The sequence below is a fragment of the Phytophthora cinnamomi genome, assembly GCF_018691715.1.
Source record: "Phytophthora cinnamomi strain GKB4 chromosome Unknown Contig4, whole genome shotgun sequence".
Taxonomy (NCBI): domain Eukaryota; phylum Oomycota; class Peronosporomycetes; order Peronosporales; family Peronosporaceae; genus Phytophthora; species Phytophthora cinnamomi.
The window spans coordinates 1,621,393-1,639,414 of record NW_027150937.1 but is presented as its reverse complement, the minus strand read 5'-3'; positions in this window follow the sequence as shown (position 1 = coordinate 1,639,414).

Sequence of the window (18,022 nt, the reverse complement as noted above, 5' to 3'; positions counted from 1 at the left end):
GAGCTTGCGGTACAGTGCGCGGGTGGCCACCGTCTGCGGGAGCGAGCCGGTGGTGGTGGTGGTGGTGGGCAGGGCGAAGTGGATTGAAAACTGAAGCACCCGCGAAACGACGTACTACTATTTAAGCGACCGCTTAAATAGTAGTATCGCTCTAAAGCGACCGCTTAAAAATGCAACCTGTTTTGATGGACTGACGGTTACAGTCCAGTTAGCAGCGCGAAGTACTGGGGAGGGGGATCCTGCCAGCGGACTTATCGCCGGTGGTGGTACCACCGATACTTGAAATGTGTCAGGTTCGACAGCAAGTATGTCGTGTCACGGAGCTCCGGTTACGATTGGAGCTGCGTCGTACGACACGAGATCGAGCAGCTGGTCGAGTAGTGCTGCACATGGAGAGCCCCACATGACTAGTGCGACGGCAAGCGCATGCAGTGGGCACGTGAGTAAGTCGATTTTGGCTGGAATCAAAGTGAGCCCCTGCCCTTTTTACGTATTGGCGCGTAGCAACCGAAGGTAAAAGGTTCCGTCCGTTAACTCTGAGACGTGCTGCTTTTGTATGTATCCCAAATCTGATGAACGCCCAGGCCAATGTCACATAAGGCATGCAAGTGCAGTGGCTTGGTGACCAGTATGGACTTGTGCTGTGCTGTACACGTAACGTATCAAACACCTTAAATCATCCTCGGTACAAGAAGTGCTTTGCTCATCATGCCACCATTCTCTCGTTTCAAAAAATGTTTATCTAGAGTCTTCCCCTGTTTGAGTAGGATCAATTCAGTAGGCACACGCAAATGTGGAACTTGTCGAACAGCCACAGCTTTACATTCCTATGATACGAAGTCGCAGTACTGCGATCAAGCTTGCCTTTCTTACCTTCGTTTGTAGCAAGATAGAAGCCAAAACGGTCCATAGTTACCGCAAAACGCTTACCAGATGTGTCCAGGAGTAGGCTAGCATGAAGAAACTCCATACTAACATTCTACCCCTCTAGCATTCGCTCAAACGCTGCAATCGCGGTAGTACGCGCCTTTTGCGTGTTCGTATGAACAAAGGCACTAAGACTCATCCATCACACCTCCTTTCTTTTTCGGGGCTGTTCGTGCTGACCTCACAGATGATGTGTTGCGCAACCCGTACAACTGTCTAGCAACCCGTACTATCGAAACACGTAGCTGACACTGTTTTCATATACTACGTCTGTCTAATTGACTGAAATGTTTTAGAAATATGTTACACTTGATGTTTGTATAAACTTATTCATAGTTAGGGTCTAGTTCCCACAAATATGCGTCGGAATATGTCGGAATCGTAGTCCTAACTGTAACGGGGTTACACACACAAGTGACAACAGTCACTTGTGCATGACAACGGTCACAAGTGACAACTGTCACTTGTGCATGGCAATTGCCGCTTATGGTTTAACAGATAAATATCTGTTAAAGGTTTTAGATACTTCCTCACATTGGTGTAAGACACACCAATGGATACATTGAAGTGGACCACCACAGTGAGTGGTCCACACATACCCAAAAGATCCTATTGGTAGAAAGCAGCATCTTTCTACCAATCAGAGACGTGCATATTGGCGGGGCTCTGACAGCCAGCCGCTGTCAACCCTTTCATAGATGATAAACAGTTTTAGCAGATTTAGGAGGAAGATCAATTTACAAACAATACAGTTCTCATTTTACCTTAAACTACCTATTTGGTGTTTTATTTGATTTATATTATACTTGTGGACTCAAGTATAATTAATTCAAATTATTAATAAACTCCTACGCTTCCTCATACACGTAGCGCGACGTGTAAGCTAAAGTAGTGAGCCAAAGTAGGCCCACTACACCTGGTAGCACTTTGTAGTCCGTCCAACGACCGACTACTTGACGTTCGTACGAGGTGTACGAACGCGGAGCCGAGAACCACATGAGCACGGAGGTGCCCATGGAGAGCTCCAATACGCCTGCAACTCATGTTGCACGCGCTGACTGCCCCCACTTGTCTGACCCAGAGTGGGAGGCCCTCCAACGACTGTCAACAGTCATTGGGGAAGCGGCGGTAGCTACGATACTGCGTACGCTACCGCCGACAGAGCAACATGGTGTTGCTCTAGGATTCATCATGAAGGAACAGCGTGATGTTGCTTCCTCAGTGACGGCGTCGTCAGGGACGACACCACGTGCTCAATCATTGAAATTTAGCGTAAGCATTTACGTGGGAAGAGAGGGTGAGCCTCTCCTCCGATGGCTTGTCGAACTCGACACAGCCATTGCGGCTCGACGTATCGTCGACCCGTTGTCAAAGGTTGCGTTCGCCATGTCCTGCCTTGGCGGACGCGCAAGGAGTTGGGCGTACGGACGCCGACTCTCAGATCCTACGTGCTTTAGCACGTACGAGATATTCAAAGAGGAGCTCAAACAAGCGTTTGAGCCCCCGCAAAATGAATTCCGGTCGAGGACGGAATTCCTCGACCTGCAGCAGGGTAAGCATGACGTCCATGCTTACGCGCAGCGTGCACGGTACTTGGTCTTGAACATCGTGACCAACCCGATAGACGAGGCGACTAAAGTCGTCACGTTCATGAAGGGACTGAGAGATGGGCCTGTGAAGACCTATCTCTTCCGAGAGTACCCGAGTACTCTCGAAGCTGCGATTACTCTCGCAATGCAAGAAGAGTTTAGCCTGCGGCAGGCTAAACTGCATGCGAGCGTGCCGAGGTCGCAACCGCGCCCGGTAGTGAGCACGGGAGGTCCGAAACCAATGGACCTCTCGAATGCAACGGCTGCTGGTCACCAGCAGCACGGAAATAATGTGCGATGCTTCCGTTGCGGAAGGATCGGTCACTTTGCCAGAGAGTGCACGGCTCCCGTGCACTACAATGGTGGCCGTCGTGGCGATGCTGGGCATCGCCGGGAACAAACAAAAAACGTGAACATCCAGTAGGCGCGGGGCGCCCTACTGGTAATGCAGTCGCGCGTGCCGACATCGGGCACGCGGCACTGAGGACTGCAGCCCCCAGTGAGACTAACTCTCACTGCAAGAAATAAGATGACAGGCCAAACCTAGTCATCTTGAAGATTTACTCGAAGAGAGCGAGTGACTCTCTTCGAGCTTTGGTAGATTCAGGCGCGTCGAACAACTTTGCTCGACTACGAAGCCTGTCGAGACTTGACTTCGAGGAAGTAAATGTACCTCGAAGTCTTCTGGAGGTACGACTGGCAACAGGCGCCATCGTAAAGACCGAGAAGCGCGTCGTGAACGTGCGCTTCTCGTACAAACAACGAGTGTTTGTCGAACACTTTATCGTCCTGGACCTGGACGATAAGTTCGACGTTGTTATGGGCATGCCGTAGCTTGCACGGCATGATCCGGTAATAGACTGGAAGAAGCGCACGCTCGTGTGCTTCGGTCGCGGCAGCGGAACACAGAGCGATGGCCCTGTTACCGCAGCGCACGCACCAGCAGGTGCGCGCGACTCGCCAGTCGAGACAGCGCTTAATGCCGCTGTCCCGGGGTGCCCAGGGGGTGCGCGTGGGCGCGCACAAGTGAGACCCACGTCGGCAATGCTGCCGACGTCGGAAGAAAAAGATGTGTTGGTTCCGGGAACCAACTCCCACGTTCAAACGTGTAAGGGACAGTCCCTGACTCGAAGCGGTCAGGTCGACGACGACGCGTCGGCTCCGGGAGCCGACGCACCCTCGTTCATGAGGGGCTCCGCCAATGATTGGCGTCGAGGTGACGAAGGCGTGTCAACTCCGGGAGTTGACGCTGCAAACAGTGCGGGCGGTTGCAAACGTACCGCACTGACGCAATTTGCATGCTGTCGTGCAGCCGGGCTGCACGACGAAGCGCCATGCGATCAAGCCGGGCTTGATATCGCGCGCCCGCAGACAGGGTCTGCCGGCGAAGGGACACATTACCGTGCAGCCGGGCTGCACGAAGGAAAAAGCGGTCAAGCCGGGCTTGATACCGCGCGCCCGCGGACAGGGTCCGCCGGCGAACGACTGTCCACGGCCGGGCCTGGACAAGAAGAACAACTGTGCGGAGCCGGGCTCCGCACAACAAGAAGACGGCGCATGCGAAGAACGCTGCGCAAGTCTCGGTCCGGGACCGAGACGCAACAAGAGCAGTCTGCTGGGCAGACTGCGGCGGTGACGCCGAATGTCAAGACGCTAAGCGTCTTGACTCGCACCGATACTGGATTCTAGTATCGTGATATGGAACTCGCTAGTCCTCCGACGACAGCGTCGGAGTTGACTTCGCTTCCAGCCATGAGCTGGAAGCGCTTCACGCGCGACTTGCACGATGGACGCATCGAGCAAGTCTGCGTTCTTTCGGACAGCGAAAGAACGGAAAGCGAGAGCGAAGAGCTGAGGCAGCTCTTCATGGGAAGTACCACTGAGAGTGAAGACACTCTCAGTGCGAAGACGAAGCGAGAGCGCTTCGAGGAACAAGGTTGGGACTCGCTGAAGTCGAGTCCCTATTACGAATTGTTGAGGGAGTACAAAGACGTACTCCCGGAAGACATTCCTGCGGAGCTTCCGCAGGATAAGGGCATTCAGCACGAGATTGATCTCGTGCCGGGCACGAAGTACTGTGTCACGCGGCAGTGGCCACTGCCGCGAGAGCAAGTAAAAGCGATCGACGACTTCTTTGAAAGTCGTCGCAAAGCAGGACAAGTGCGGGAATCAAAGTCCCCGCACAGTGCTCCGACGTTCTGTGTCAAGAAGCCACAGGGCGGATGGCGCATCGTTCATGCCTACAACAAGCTGAACGATGCGACGGTACCGGCGCAGACGCCGATACCACGAAAAGATGTTATCATCGATTCGATGGCCGGGAGCACCGTTTACAGTGCTCTCGACTTGCGAGATGGATTTTATCAAATCCTAATGCGTGAGAGCGATATCCCTCTCACGGCAGTGAGCACGCCAAGCGGCATGCTCTGGGAATGGCTAGTAATGCCACAGGGGCTTAAGAATGCCCCTACGACTTTCAACAGGTGCGTGACGCACTTGTTGCGCTCGGTGCGCGACTTCGCACCGAGCTACTTCGATGATGTATTCATCCACAGCCGGGCTGTGGACGGGAAGACGACGTAGAGATGCACAGGGTGCATCTCCGGCAGCTACTTGAGCTTATGCGAAAGCATAAGCTCTACGCGAACCTGAAGAAGTGTATCTTCGGGGCGAGCGAGATACCCGTCCTCGGGTGTCTCGTAGGGAAGAATGGTGTCCGCCCTGACCCGGAAAAGGTCAGAGTGATCAATGAATGGCCAACGCCTTCAAGTGTCAAGGAACTGAGGCAGTTCCTTGGCCACGTACTTGTGCAAGTACGTGGAGGACTATGCGGGCAAGATCCGCCCGCTGTCACAGCTTCTTAAGAAAGAAGCTGTGTGGAATTGGACACCCGATTGCCAAAAGGCATTCGATGCAGTCAAGCGGGGCTTGACTGAGGCGCCGATCTTGGCAGTGGCTGACCAAGATCGCCCATTTCACGTAGTGTGTGACGCATCCGATTTCGCGATCGGATGCGCGTTGATGCAGCACGATCACGAGGGCCGTGATCGTGTCGTCTACTACCAATCGCGTCAGCTGAAGCCAGCTGAGCGCAACTACCGGTGCATGACAAGGAACTCCTTGCCATGAAGTATGCACTCGCAAAGTTCCGAGTGTACTTGCTTGGGAGTAGACCATTTGTGGTCTACACCGACCATGCTTCACTGCGCACCGCAGTGAAGTCGCCACATTTCACAAAGAATGGCGAGATGGCTCTCATTCTTTGCGGAGTATAACTTCCGGGTCGAATACAAACCCGGAAGATTGAACGTGGTGGCCGACGCGTTATCACGTCGGCCGGACTATGCAGAAGCTGTTGACGTCAATGCCATTGACGCCATGCGATCGAGCAAACCCACATCATCTCTGTTGGATGATGTGAAGGCCGCGTACGCGCACGACGCGGACGCGAAGCTCTTGCTGGCCTATGGCACAGCGCCTTCTGACAAGTCCCGTCAGAAGCTGCCCAAGCACCTTCGAGCGCGTGCACACCGCTTTCGTGTGCACGACGGACTACTGCTTTACAATGCAGTCGACGACAACGCGGATCGCGTTGTCGTGCCAAATGACCATGACCTGCGACTCAGGATCATGTACGAGTATCATGATGCCCCGTCTGCGGGACATCTCGGACGTGAGAAGACATACGTCCTTCTCACGCGCGACTTCTACTGGCACCACCAGTATAAGTGGGTGCGCAAGTACATCCGTGCTTGCGAGGTATGCCAACGCGTGAAGCCTGCGCCATTCGCGCAGGCTCCACTGCAATCACTACCGACTCCGTCGGAGTGTTGGAAGTCCATGTCTTTGGACTTCATCTTTGGTCTTCCCCCGGACAGCGGAGGGAACACCGGTGTTGTGGTCTTTGTAGACCGTTTCAGCAAGATGGTACATCTTGCTGCGGTGCCAGCAGAGGTGACCGCAAAGCAGACAGCCCGTCTGCTCGTCGACATGGTGTTCAAACACCATGGCATGCCGTCCGACATCGTGTCGGACAGAGACCCGCGCTTCACAGCGCACCTGTGGCAAGAAGTGTTTACACTTCTTGGGAGCCAGCTTTCAATGTCGACTGCGGATCATCCGCAGACGGACGGTCAAACCGAGCGCGTGAATCGCGTGCTCGTCGACATCTTGAAGAGCTACGCTCACTCGTTTCAATACTGGAGCGAGTGTTTGTCGATGGCGGAATTCGCCATCAACAACTCGGTGCATGCCTCGACCGGGCATACACCGTTTTATGTGAATGCCATGCGGCATCCCCGTCTGCCGAGTTTACTCGGAGTGGTGGCTCCCACTTTAAGTGGGGGAGGATCTGCGACTGCAACACAGCAGTCGCAAAAAGCCGCTGACACCTGCACAGTGTCAGCCGCGACAACAAGGAACACGACAACCAGGTCTGCGCGGGGCGCAGACCTTGGCAGGAAGAACCAAGGGTCAGCGCACTGCGCTGACCCCCAGAACAAGGAAAACGAGTCTGTGCAGAGCACAGACTCCACAAGGAACAAGGACCACGGGTCTGCGCAGGGCGCAGACACCGCGAAGAACCACGCAGAGGCCGGGCCTCTTGCGGAGAGCGAGCTGAACGAGTTCAGCTCGGATGCGATTGACTTTATCAATAAAAGACAAGCCGTAATTCGGTTTGTCCAGGACACGATTGCAGCTTCTGTGGATAAACAGAAGCTGAACGCCGATAATATTGGTAGGGCAACACAAATGAATTCAACGTGAATTCATTGGTTTTGTTATCTACTCAAAACCTGCCCAAACATGCAGTTTTCGGATTTCGGAGCAAGCAAGCTTGCTCCGCGCTTCATCGGGCCATTCACGGTGATGGCACGCCACGGTAACGCATACACGCTAGACATACCGTCTAGCATGCGGCTCCACCCGACATTTTATGTCGGGCGGTTAAAGCCATACCTCCAGCACGAGCCAAGTGGCTCGTCTGACCCGAAGAGACAGCCTCGACAGGGGGAAACCCTCCCCTCCAGCGCGTAGTCGCGCTGGAGCAGTTAATACAGTCGGGTCTACAGCCCGACCGGCACGTTCAAGGCGGTCTGGGAGACCGCCAGAGCCGGGACACGAAGGAACAGAGCGGAAACCGCCGCGCTCTGAAAGTACTCCACGACCGTCACTTGGTCGTGGAGCAACACGAGATGAAGGTCAACACGGCGTTGACCATCGGGGCGTGTTTCCACCACCTCCGCCACCGCTGCGAGACGCACGCGGAGAAATTCGCTGGATCGTCCAGCGAATTGTTGATCATAGGAAAACAATCCGAGGTCCGGATTGTTTTCGCATTCGTTGGAGAGGTTTCCCTCCCCAACACGACACGTGGGAACCACGGAACGTCCTGATGGAAGACGTTCCGGACATGGTAAAAGGAAGTTGGACTACGAGCTGTAAAGCTTGAAACACTTAAAGACGGCTTCGGGCCGAGATTGCAAAACCAAAAGTAAGATTGATTGAGTGAGTTTTAGCTTCTAGCCTGCCTACTATGCTCTCTTGTTGGCAAAAAGAAAAGCAAACATCTGTGGGAATCGAACCCACGACCTTCGAGTCAAAAACCCGGTACTAACCCACTAAGCAATACAGACTTGTGCAAAGTCATGGACACCCTACTCCTACATATGCAAATACTATGCACCCACCCGCGCATCCACGCAGCTTGAACATCCAGACGCGCTCCCACGCGCTCGTCCTCATGCACACGCAGCCTGCGCGTCTCATCTTGAGCATTGGACGCCGCCACAAAGCCTCGCACACGCGCACACACACGCACGCACACGCACACGCACGCACACGCACACGCACGCACACGCACACGCACACGCACGCACACACACGCACACGCACGCACACACAATGGCGCGCCAAGTGTGAAGCCACGCGCACGCATCACCCTTTAACACTCTCCCTTGATGCGCTGTGCCTGGCGTCTTAGTCGTCCATGCCGAGTCCAACGATAAACTGGCGGTGCTTGGGTCGTGCCAGCGCCTTGGTAAACCCGTCCGCGACCATCTCGTCTGTCGGCTTGTACTCAAGCACGATGATCTTGTCTTCCACCTTCTCGCGCAAGAAGTGATACTTCAGGTGGATGTGCTTCGTACGTGAGTGGTAAGCTGGGTTCTTGGCCAGCGCAATGCATCCTTGGTTGTCCTGGAATATTGTAGTAGCACCCACACACTCAGCCCCCACGTCCTTTAGTAGCTGACGCAGCCATACTGCCTCTTGGGTGGCATTGTATAAGGCCATATACTCTGCCTCCGTGCTCGATGTTGCCACTGTCGGTTGCCGCTTCGACTTCCACGAAATCGCACTCCCATTCAGGAAAACACGTAGCCTGTAGTCGAGCGCCGAGTGTCCAGATCGCCTGCCCAGTTCGCATCCGCGTAGCCGAACAACTCTCCCTTGGTCCGGCCGTTGAACACAAGCCCCAAGTCTTGAGTCGTCTTCAAATACTTTAAAATCCTTTTTGCGGCCACCCAATGAGACTTGTTGTAGTACTCGCAAAACTTGGCCACTTCACCCACAGCTTGAGCAATGTCCGGACGGGTGCAAGTTGCGAGGTACATTAAAGCCCCCACCAACTCGCGGTACGGGTACTTAGGCGCGAAAACTTCGTCCTCCGAGGGTTTCACCAGTTTCGAGTTGCTATCCGCTGGTGTGTGCACTGCCTTGCAGTTTTCTACACCGAACTTTTCTGCGAGTCGCTGAATATACGCTCGTTGGTTCATGATAATGACCTTGCTCTCACGGTCGCGGTGGATCTCGATGCCGAGACAGTACTTTAGCTCACCGAGCTCCTTAATGCTGAACTCACGCTTCAGCGCCTCCTTGATCCCAGTAATATCTGCTTTCGTCTTGCTGAAGATCATGAGGTCGTCCACATAGACGACAATAATGCTGAACTTTGAGCCAGAACGCCGAACGTACACACACGGATCCGCCGCCGATCGACAAAAGCCTTGGCTTTCCAAGTGCTTATTCAGCTTGCTGTTCCATTGACGCGCCGCTTGCTTCGTGCCGTAAAGTGCTTGCATCAGCAAACACTTCTTAGTCGGGTTGCTTTGGTCCTCGAAACCGTCTGGCTGGTCCATATAGAGTTCCTCGTCCACGTCACCGTATAGAAACGCGGTGTCAACATCCACGTTTTCAGCCTCCATGTCTTCCTCTGCAGCAATTGCCACAACCATGTTGATGGACTCCTTGCGTGCTACAGGAGCGAACGTCTCCGTGTAGTCAACTCCTGGGCGTTGTGTGAAGCCCTTTGCCACCAAACGAGCCTTGAACTTGATAATTTTCCCGCTCGGGTCTCGCTTGATGCGGAAAACCCACTTGCACCCGATTGCCTTTTTTGTCTGATGGCATATCCACCAAAGTCCAGGTGCGGTGATCCTCAAGCGACTTCATCTCGCTTTCCATGGCACGCAGCCACTCGTCCTTGTACTTGCTGCGCATAACTTCGTCGTATGAAACAGCACGCTCGCCGTCGTCGTCTTCAGTAAGTAGACAGTAGAGGGAATCGAACTCACCCTCAAAATCGTCCAAGTTGAACTCACCACGTCGAGTCCCGGGGTACTCGTCCTGGTAGCGCACAACTCCACGCCTTTTGCGTGCCGGACGCACCATCCACTCCTCCTCGCCATCTCTCCCCGGAGTGCTAGAGCCACGCGTCGGCACAGAGTCAGTCGGCCCGCTGTGATTATCAGGTTCCCGGCGTGGGTGAGTTGGGGGTGTGCGGAAACCTTCCTCAACGCTGGGTTCTTCCGTGCGCTCCTCTTCTTCGTCGTTGCCGATGATATCGATCACCTCCTGGCTGCCCTCCTTACGCGCCGTAGCGAGTGGAGCTTCAGCAAACGTCACACTCCTTGAAATCACGATTGATCCGTTAGTTGGATCCAGCAGTCGATATGCTTTGTGCTGTTTGGCGTAGCCGAGGAAAAACGCACTTGATACCCGAGTCATCCAGCTTTTTGCGTTTTTGCTTGGTCACATGGGCATAGCACTCGGTCCCAAAAACGCGCATGTGCTCCAGACGTGGCTCCCTTTTGTAAACCAGTTGGAACGGACTTGAGTGTGGGTTTGAAGTGTTAGGCAACACGTTCCGAATGTCTGCTGCAGTCATCATAGCCTCACACCAGTACGACTTGTCAATCCCGCTCTCTTTCAGCATGCAGCGTGTCATTTCGACCAGAGTACGGTTCATTCGCTCTGCCATACCGTTTTGCTGCGGGTTGTATGGTACCGTAAACTCCTGCTTGACCATCTTGTCGTCGCAAAGAGTCTCCATTGCTGCGTTGCAATACTCACCACCATTATCACTGCGTAACACCTTAACCTTGATGCCCGCGCTTGTTTCTGCCTCTTTGAGAAATTTCTTGAACGCCTCACACACTTCGCTCTTCTTGCGCAGTGGATAGATCGTCACAAAACGGCTTTTCATCAAAATAAAGCTCACAATATACTTGTAGCCCGACTTGGATGCGGGGGTGACAGGCCCCAACACATCAGAGCACACGGTGGTGTCATTGCGTGCACTCTCCCTGGCTTCGAGCTCCTTCTCGGTTGAACTGAATGGCTTGCGTGCTTGTTTCGCAGTCGCGCATACACCACACACGGTTCCAGGTGCAACTTGCGCACCACTGAGTTTTCCGTCCTTAACCATGGAGTTCAACGTGCTGAAAGACACGTGACCGAGTCGCCGATGCCATAGACCAACGTCGTTTTCAGCCACATGACACTCCTCACCACCATCAGTGTTGAGGTACATCAGCTTGCCTTGCTTCCTACCCGTCGCCACAACTTGGCTGCCGCGTTTCACAACGCACCGCTCGCTGTCCATAGTCACGGTCATACCGCGTGCCGTTGCAGCCGTCAGAGAGAACAGGTTCTTGTTTAAGTCTTCAACATGCAACGTGTTTTCCAGCCGCGCGTTTATCCACGAACTTCCAGTCCAGACACGCAAAACAACTGTTCCAAAGCCGAGAATCTTCAAGTTCGCACTGTTCTTTGCGCTCGATATGCTGCGCGCAGTCTTTATAGCCGAGTACTCGTGAAAGGCGTCGCGTGTCTTGCACATGTGTGCCGAAGCACCACTATCCATCACCCAGCTCTCGCTCGCAAAGCGTCGGTCGCGTTAAACGCAACGTTTGACTGGTCTTGGATACTATCATCGGGACTTGCCCTAGAACGGCAATCCCTCGCGTAATGGCCCATCTTGCCACAGTTGAAACACGCTCCGGAGAATCCCTTCTTGCGTCCCCCGCGTGTGTTCTTCTTCTTCTGTTGCTGCTTTCCATTGCCCTTACCGGCAAGAAGCGCGGTCGCCTCTTCGACGCGCGTCGAGTCCTTTTGACGCACTTCTTCCGCAATCAGCTTGCTCACGAGGTCTGCAAGCTTGAAATCGCTCACTGACATGCGAAATGCTTGAACCAGGCTCTCGTAGCTCGATGGTAGACTCCGCAACATCGTCGCACAGACGTCTTCTTCGCTTGGTTCACACCCCGCGTTCTTCATATCCATCACGATCTTCTCTAACTCCGTTACGTGATTGCTGACGGAGGATGCTGTAAACTTGAACGCCGAGAACTTCTCTTTGAGCCACAGTCGGTTCGCCATGTCTTGAGTCTTGTGGAACGTTTTCAATGTGTCCCACGCTTCCTTCGCAGTCTTGGACGTCACCACGTGCATCAACTGCGAGTCGTTGAGGTTGAGCACAATCGCCGCGTGCGCTTGCTGCTCCTTCGCCGAGGCCACCTCGGCTTCTCCGCTGACCGCATCCCACAATCCCTTGGACATCAGGTACATCTTCATCTTGTAGCTCCACAGCGAGTAGTTCGAGCCGTCGAAAGGCTCGACTTTGAACTTGGTGTCGGTACTTGGGCTCATAACCAAAAGGAAGTTGGACTACGAGCTGTAAAGCTTGAAACACTTAAAGACGGCTTCGGGCCGAGATTGCAAAACCAAAAGTAAGATTGATTGAGTGAGTTTTAGCTTCTAGCCTGCCTACTATGCTCTCTTGTTGGCAAAAAGAAAAGCAAACATCTGTGGGAATCGAACCCACGACCTTCGAGTCAAAAACCCGGTACTAACCCACTAAGCAATACAGACTTGTGCAAAGTCATGGACACCCTACTCCTACATATGCAAATACTATGCACCCACCCGCGCATCCACGCAGCTTGAACATCCAGACGCGCTCCCACGCGCTCGTCCTCATGCACACGCAGCCTGCGCGTCTCATCTTGAGCGTTGGACGCCGCCACAAAGCCTCGCACACGCGCACACACACGCACGCACACACGCACACGCACACGCACACGCACGCACACGCACACGCACACGCACACGCACACGCACGCACACACGCACACGCACGCACACACAATGGCGCGCCAAGTGTGAAGCCACGCGCACGCATCACCCTTTAACAATGGTGAAGGAGTACGAAACCCAACACGCACTACCAGCAAGAAGGTAGTGCGAGCGCTGTAGTAATCTACAACGCCTGACGACTCGCGTGCTAGATAATTAGCACGGAGATCATTGAAGCTCTCAGGTATACATATAGTATACCTGTTGTGGTCGCGGTTGCTAATATGCACCGCCACCTGGACGGACAGTGCGCACGGCGCACGGACACCAACCTCCACCGCAACAGCGTGGAGTTGCTAATACTTGCCACTTCGAGAAGGACTCGAAGTGCTTTGGCGCTTGCTTACCCGATCACGGTAAGAAACAGAAATTCGCTTAGAGATGTCGACGCATAGACGTGGTCGACATCGAAGAATCATACACAGACACTGTGTTGTCTGTCCCCGTGGTAGCGGCGCACCTCGCGCTACCGCGCATTGTACTCAGCAACAGAGAGTTTACACTCTGTTGCAATGGTGGTCTTCAACTTGATCGTGCTCATTGCAGATGAGCACGGAAATCCCCAGCACAAACAATTGACAAGCAGTCAATATTAATTGACGTGTCGATACCGACACGTCTAAGCTTAACGGGGGGATGGTGTAACGGGGTTACACACACAAGTGACAACAGTCACTTGTGCATGACAACGGTCACAAGTGACAACTGTCACTTGTGCATGGCAATTGCCGCTTATGGTTTAACAGATAAATATCTGTTAAAGGTTTTAGATACTTCCTCACATTGGTGTAAGACACACCAATGGATACATTGAAGTGGACCACCACAGTGAGTGGTCCACACATACCCAAAAGATCCTATTGGTAGAAAGCAGCATCTTTCTACCAATCAGAGACATGCATATTAGCGGGGCTCTGACAGCCAGCCGCTGCCAACCCTTTCATAGATGATAAACAGTTTTTAGCAGATTTTAGAGGAAGATCAATTTACAAACAATACAGTTCTCATTTTACCTTAAACTACCTATTTGGTGTTTTATTTGATTTATATTATACTTGTGGACTCAAGTATAATTAATTCAAATTATTAATAAACTCCTACGCTTCCTCATACACGTAGCGCGACGTGTAAGCTAAAGTAGTGAGCCAAAATAGGCCCACTACACTAACCCTACATCTTCCTATTAGCTAAAAATTAAACGATGCGATGACTGGATTGGCTATTTTTGGATTTGGGGTTGGCTTGACCGCAACCCTGCATAACTCTCTGTTGGAAGACGCGTATAGTCATACATAGCGTGACGGTGCCGGCAGCGGCCGACAGCAGCCGACAGCGTCATGATTGGCCAAATATAGCTGTGCTATCATTCGCAAAAAAACAGCATTTATAGCATTCGCTCAAACACTGAGGACGAGGACCGTAGGTGTCCAGGATCGAGCGAACATTGTGCAGTGGAGTTGCCGCCAAATCTTCCAGCTGGTGCCCACTCCGTCTCGCTCTCGCTGCTGTTTTCAAGAAGCGATTCCGGCATTGCTGACAGCGTTGACTTAGCTTCAGCTGAAGCTGGTGCAGGAATCCAGACGACGTCGCTGTCGTACCCCACATCGGTAGCGGTTGTTACCTCGGCAGGAGACATCGTAGGCGCTGTCTCCTCGGCGTCGGCTGCGGCACCATCAGGCGACGGCTTCTCCTCGGCGGCAGTAGGTGGCGACAGCTTCTCCTCCGCGGCGACTGTGAGGCTCTCGCTGGTGTTTGCACCAGCTGCAACGGCAAGGATGGCGTAGCCACGTGGCTGGGCTGATTCGTGTCGGGCGCGAACGTGACGACCCTCAACCCGACGGCCACGTCGTTGATGAAGAGCTGTAAAGCACTAGTTCAAGAAACCAGGCAAGTCGGTGTCATCGTCGCGCACAGCATTGCGAGGGTACCGTAAACCTTCATCTGTAATTTTCAAACGAGCAAAATGTTGTTTAATATAAAGTCTAACAAAAGTGTTAAAACTTTTACGGCTAAGGCGTTGCATCCCCAATCTCTCGCAAAATCAAAACTGGGTGAGCTGCATCAGGATCAAACGAAAATGTAATGAATACTGGGAATGTATTTTGGCCAATCCTTTTTAAGGATTTCCTCAGCGAAGTCGCGTAAGCTTGCATATCACTTTGGATCTAAAACAACTCTTTCGTTGCATCTGGCACAGGGTCACTGATCATACCGATTGCCAAACGCGCTCGATACTCTGTGATGGGCTCTTTGAAGCTCCATCACGATGAAGCAAACAGAGTTGCTTCAGCAAACCTGACCCAAACTTGCGTTTTATGCCTCGTGTTTGAAGGAAGTTGTTCGTGTTTCGTTGAGCTGAAGCACAAACTTTCATAACGAGATCAGAGTAATTAGAATTGGTGGGGTGAAATCCGAAGCCGTCAGGTATGAATAACTTCATGAATGCCACGATTTGCTTTGACTGAGACTTGTACTGTCGATCGTCACAGACTTCCCAAAGGCGAGGCGTCTTCGTGTACCATTCAAACCAATCGCCGCCGCAGCCTTCGAGTCTGATCGCGCCTTTGAATTTTTTTTGCTTGGCTTGGTCAGTCACAGATGCAGATGCTGGACCTGGCACGTCTCTTTCGGAACTGACAATAGTTGCTGCAGACTGACTCACGCTCGACTTTTGCCTTTTTAGGTCTGTTACGCGAGCGGTCAGTGCCTTGTTAGCGTCAATGAGTTGGGCAAGAACAGCGCTCCGGTGGTTAATCAGCTGAATCTCACGCGTGAATTGTTTGTCCTCTTCTGTATTTTTCACGCTTGCTTTACAGTTTAGCTCCACACCCCAAGCCAGTAGTTCTGGCATCTCCACCTCAAGCGAAAACAAACATGTTCTCATTCTGTATGTGTGTGGGCCCATGGGGTACCTGTCATTAATTTCAGAAAAGTGTTAGATTAGTGACGCCACGAGAAGGTCGGCCACTTGCTGATCCAGGTTCAACGTTCTGTCAGCGAGGTTGGTGCAGGACGCTTAAAGGGCTCGTCCAAGCTTGCGAATCCTAGATCTTGTGCCGGAATGGAGTCCAGCCAAGGAAGGCATGCTTGGGTTTTCGTCCGACTTCCAATCACTGAGCACTTTTGGAACTTTCTTGTCTTCGCTGGTGGTGTTAAAGACGTATGTAAACGCCGTAGCCGCTGCTCAATAAAATGGCGATGCTGCGGAAAGTTGTCTAGCAATCAGTTTTTCACATTGCGGAAGTAGCTCATGACAGTATTTCGCTTTCGCAGCTCGCCACCACGGTCTTGCGCAAAGGCTAGACACATCACAAAGCGGTCAAACAGCTTCACGAAGACCGAGTCATCATTATCAGCCTGAAGAGCCGTGCGGATGAACTCCATTGTTTCATTCTCTGTAGTTAGAAAGCTCTTGAAAACGCTGATTGCAGTCGCTTATGCTCGCATCGTGTTTTCTGGAGCAAGATCTTGGAGGCTCATTATAAGTGAGGGGGGGGGGTCGGGTGGAGACTTGAATCCGTCAAATGTGCGAATGACTTGGTATGTGTATCGACGCATAAATGTCAGGCTGTCGCTGCCGACATTATGCGTCGGCCACCGGTCGGTAGACTATATCCCTAGCCCTATCTATTCTGGTTGGTCAAACGTAGTGAAGATAGCCTGCGACACGCTGGAACGGTGACTTGAGCAACCATATTGGCTTCTATGCCAATACAAAAACCAAGTGACTTGACATCGTGTCAGCAGATTCCCTATATTCATCCATATATTCATTTGTATCAACAGCTTCGTGAGACTCAACAAGCAGTAGAAAATATGCCGAGGCTACTGTTCAGCAGAATTTCAAAAATGCTAGACGAGAAAATTGTTGGTGCAGGAGCAATGCGGAAGGAAGAGCTACAAGTCACAATCCGCGAACTTATAACTGAACTGATTTGTATCGCGGTAGCACTACACAACAAGAAGCACCACCACAACCAAGTGCTGGAACAATTATTTCTTAGAAGCGAGATGGTAAATTTCACCGATTACCTGAAGATTTCGAGTTCCCTGATGTTTATATATATATTACAGTTCTGTTTGCTCAGACGCAGTTCACTCATCACAGGCCCTCATAAAATAACGCGCTGGCTGCTGACAAGGTAGGCAGCATGGTTGGCATCCCCGTAGTGATACTGGTGGTGTCACGAGCGATTTCGCATGAGCTACTGCTGGCGGGCCATGAATTGGTAAACCATGTTACCCTATAGTAGTTAACCCCCCCCCCCCCCCCCCCCCCCCGTACTCACACGTTGTATATGACAACCAACATGTTACGAGACGGTACAAATCGCCATATTATGCATGGTGTGCACAGGTGTAGGTGAGAATATTTGCAAAAAAAGGTCAAAAATTGCAAAGACAGCCCTAGTGGGAGCCGCTGATTGATTGTTGAGATTTGCGATCAGGCTGCAAATTGATGGCTGCAAACAGCCCCTCCATTTAGTCGAGAAAAATAAATCGAGGGAGGAAGCCGGCGCGGCGCGAGATCTGCAGCGAGGCCGAGACTTTTTGGTGCACCTGGCTGGACGAAGCGCTGCTGAGAGACAACAACTCGCCGCGAAGCACAGCGCATTCATTGACGGCAAGCGAACCACTGATGTTGATTTTAGCAACGACGAACCCGGCCGACTTCTCGGCTATCAAAGCTTCCCCCTCCACGACTTCATACTAGCAAAAGTGCTGGCTGTCACACTGTAGGGAGGAATGTTCCTAATGGCCAGCGACTCAGCATCCCCCGTTCCGTCCGCGAGGCGCGATTACCACCGATGCATCAGTTGCGGCTACAGCGCTACTCGCTGCTGTGACCAGTGCGCTGTCGAAAGTAGCTTTCTGGGACCTGTAGACATGGCGATATTGAATGCATTCACTGAGAGTACCAGTAACTACGCGGCGAGCCAATCAAAGACCACGCTGAATTTCTGTGGGATCTTCAGGCACAGCTCCTCCAGGTACGGGTGCAGATTGGATTGACGATGTATGTACAATATGTATTATATCAAACATGTTAGACATGTTCTATATTTGTTTAACACATAGTGATGCTGATG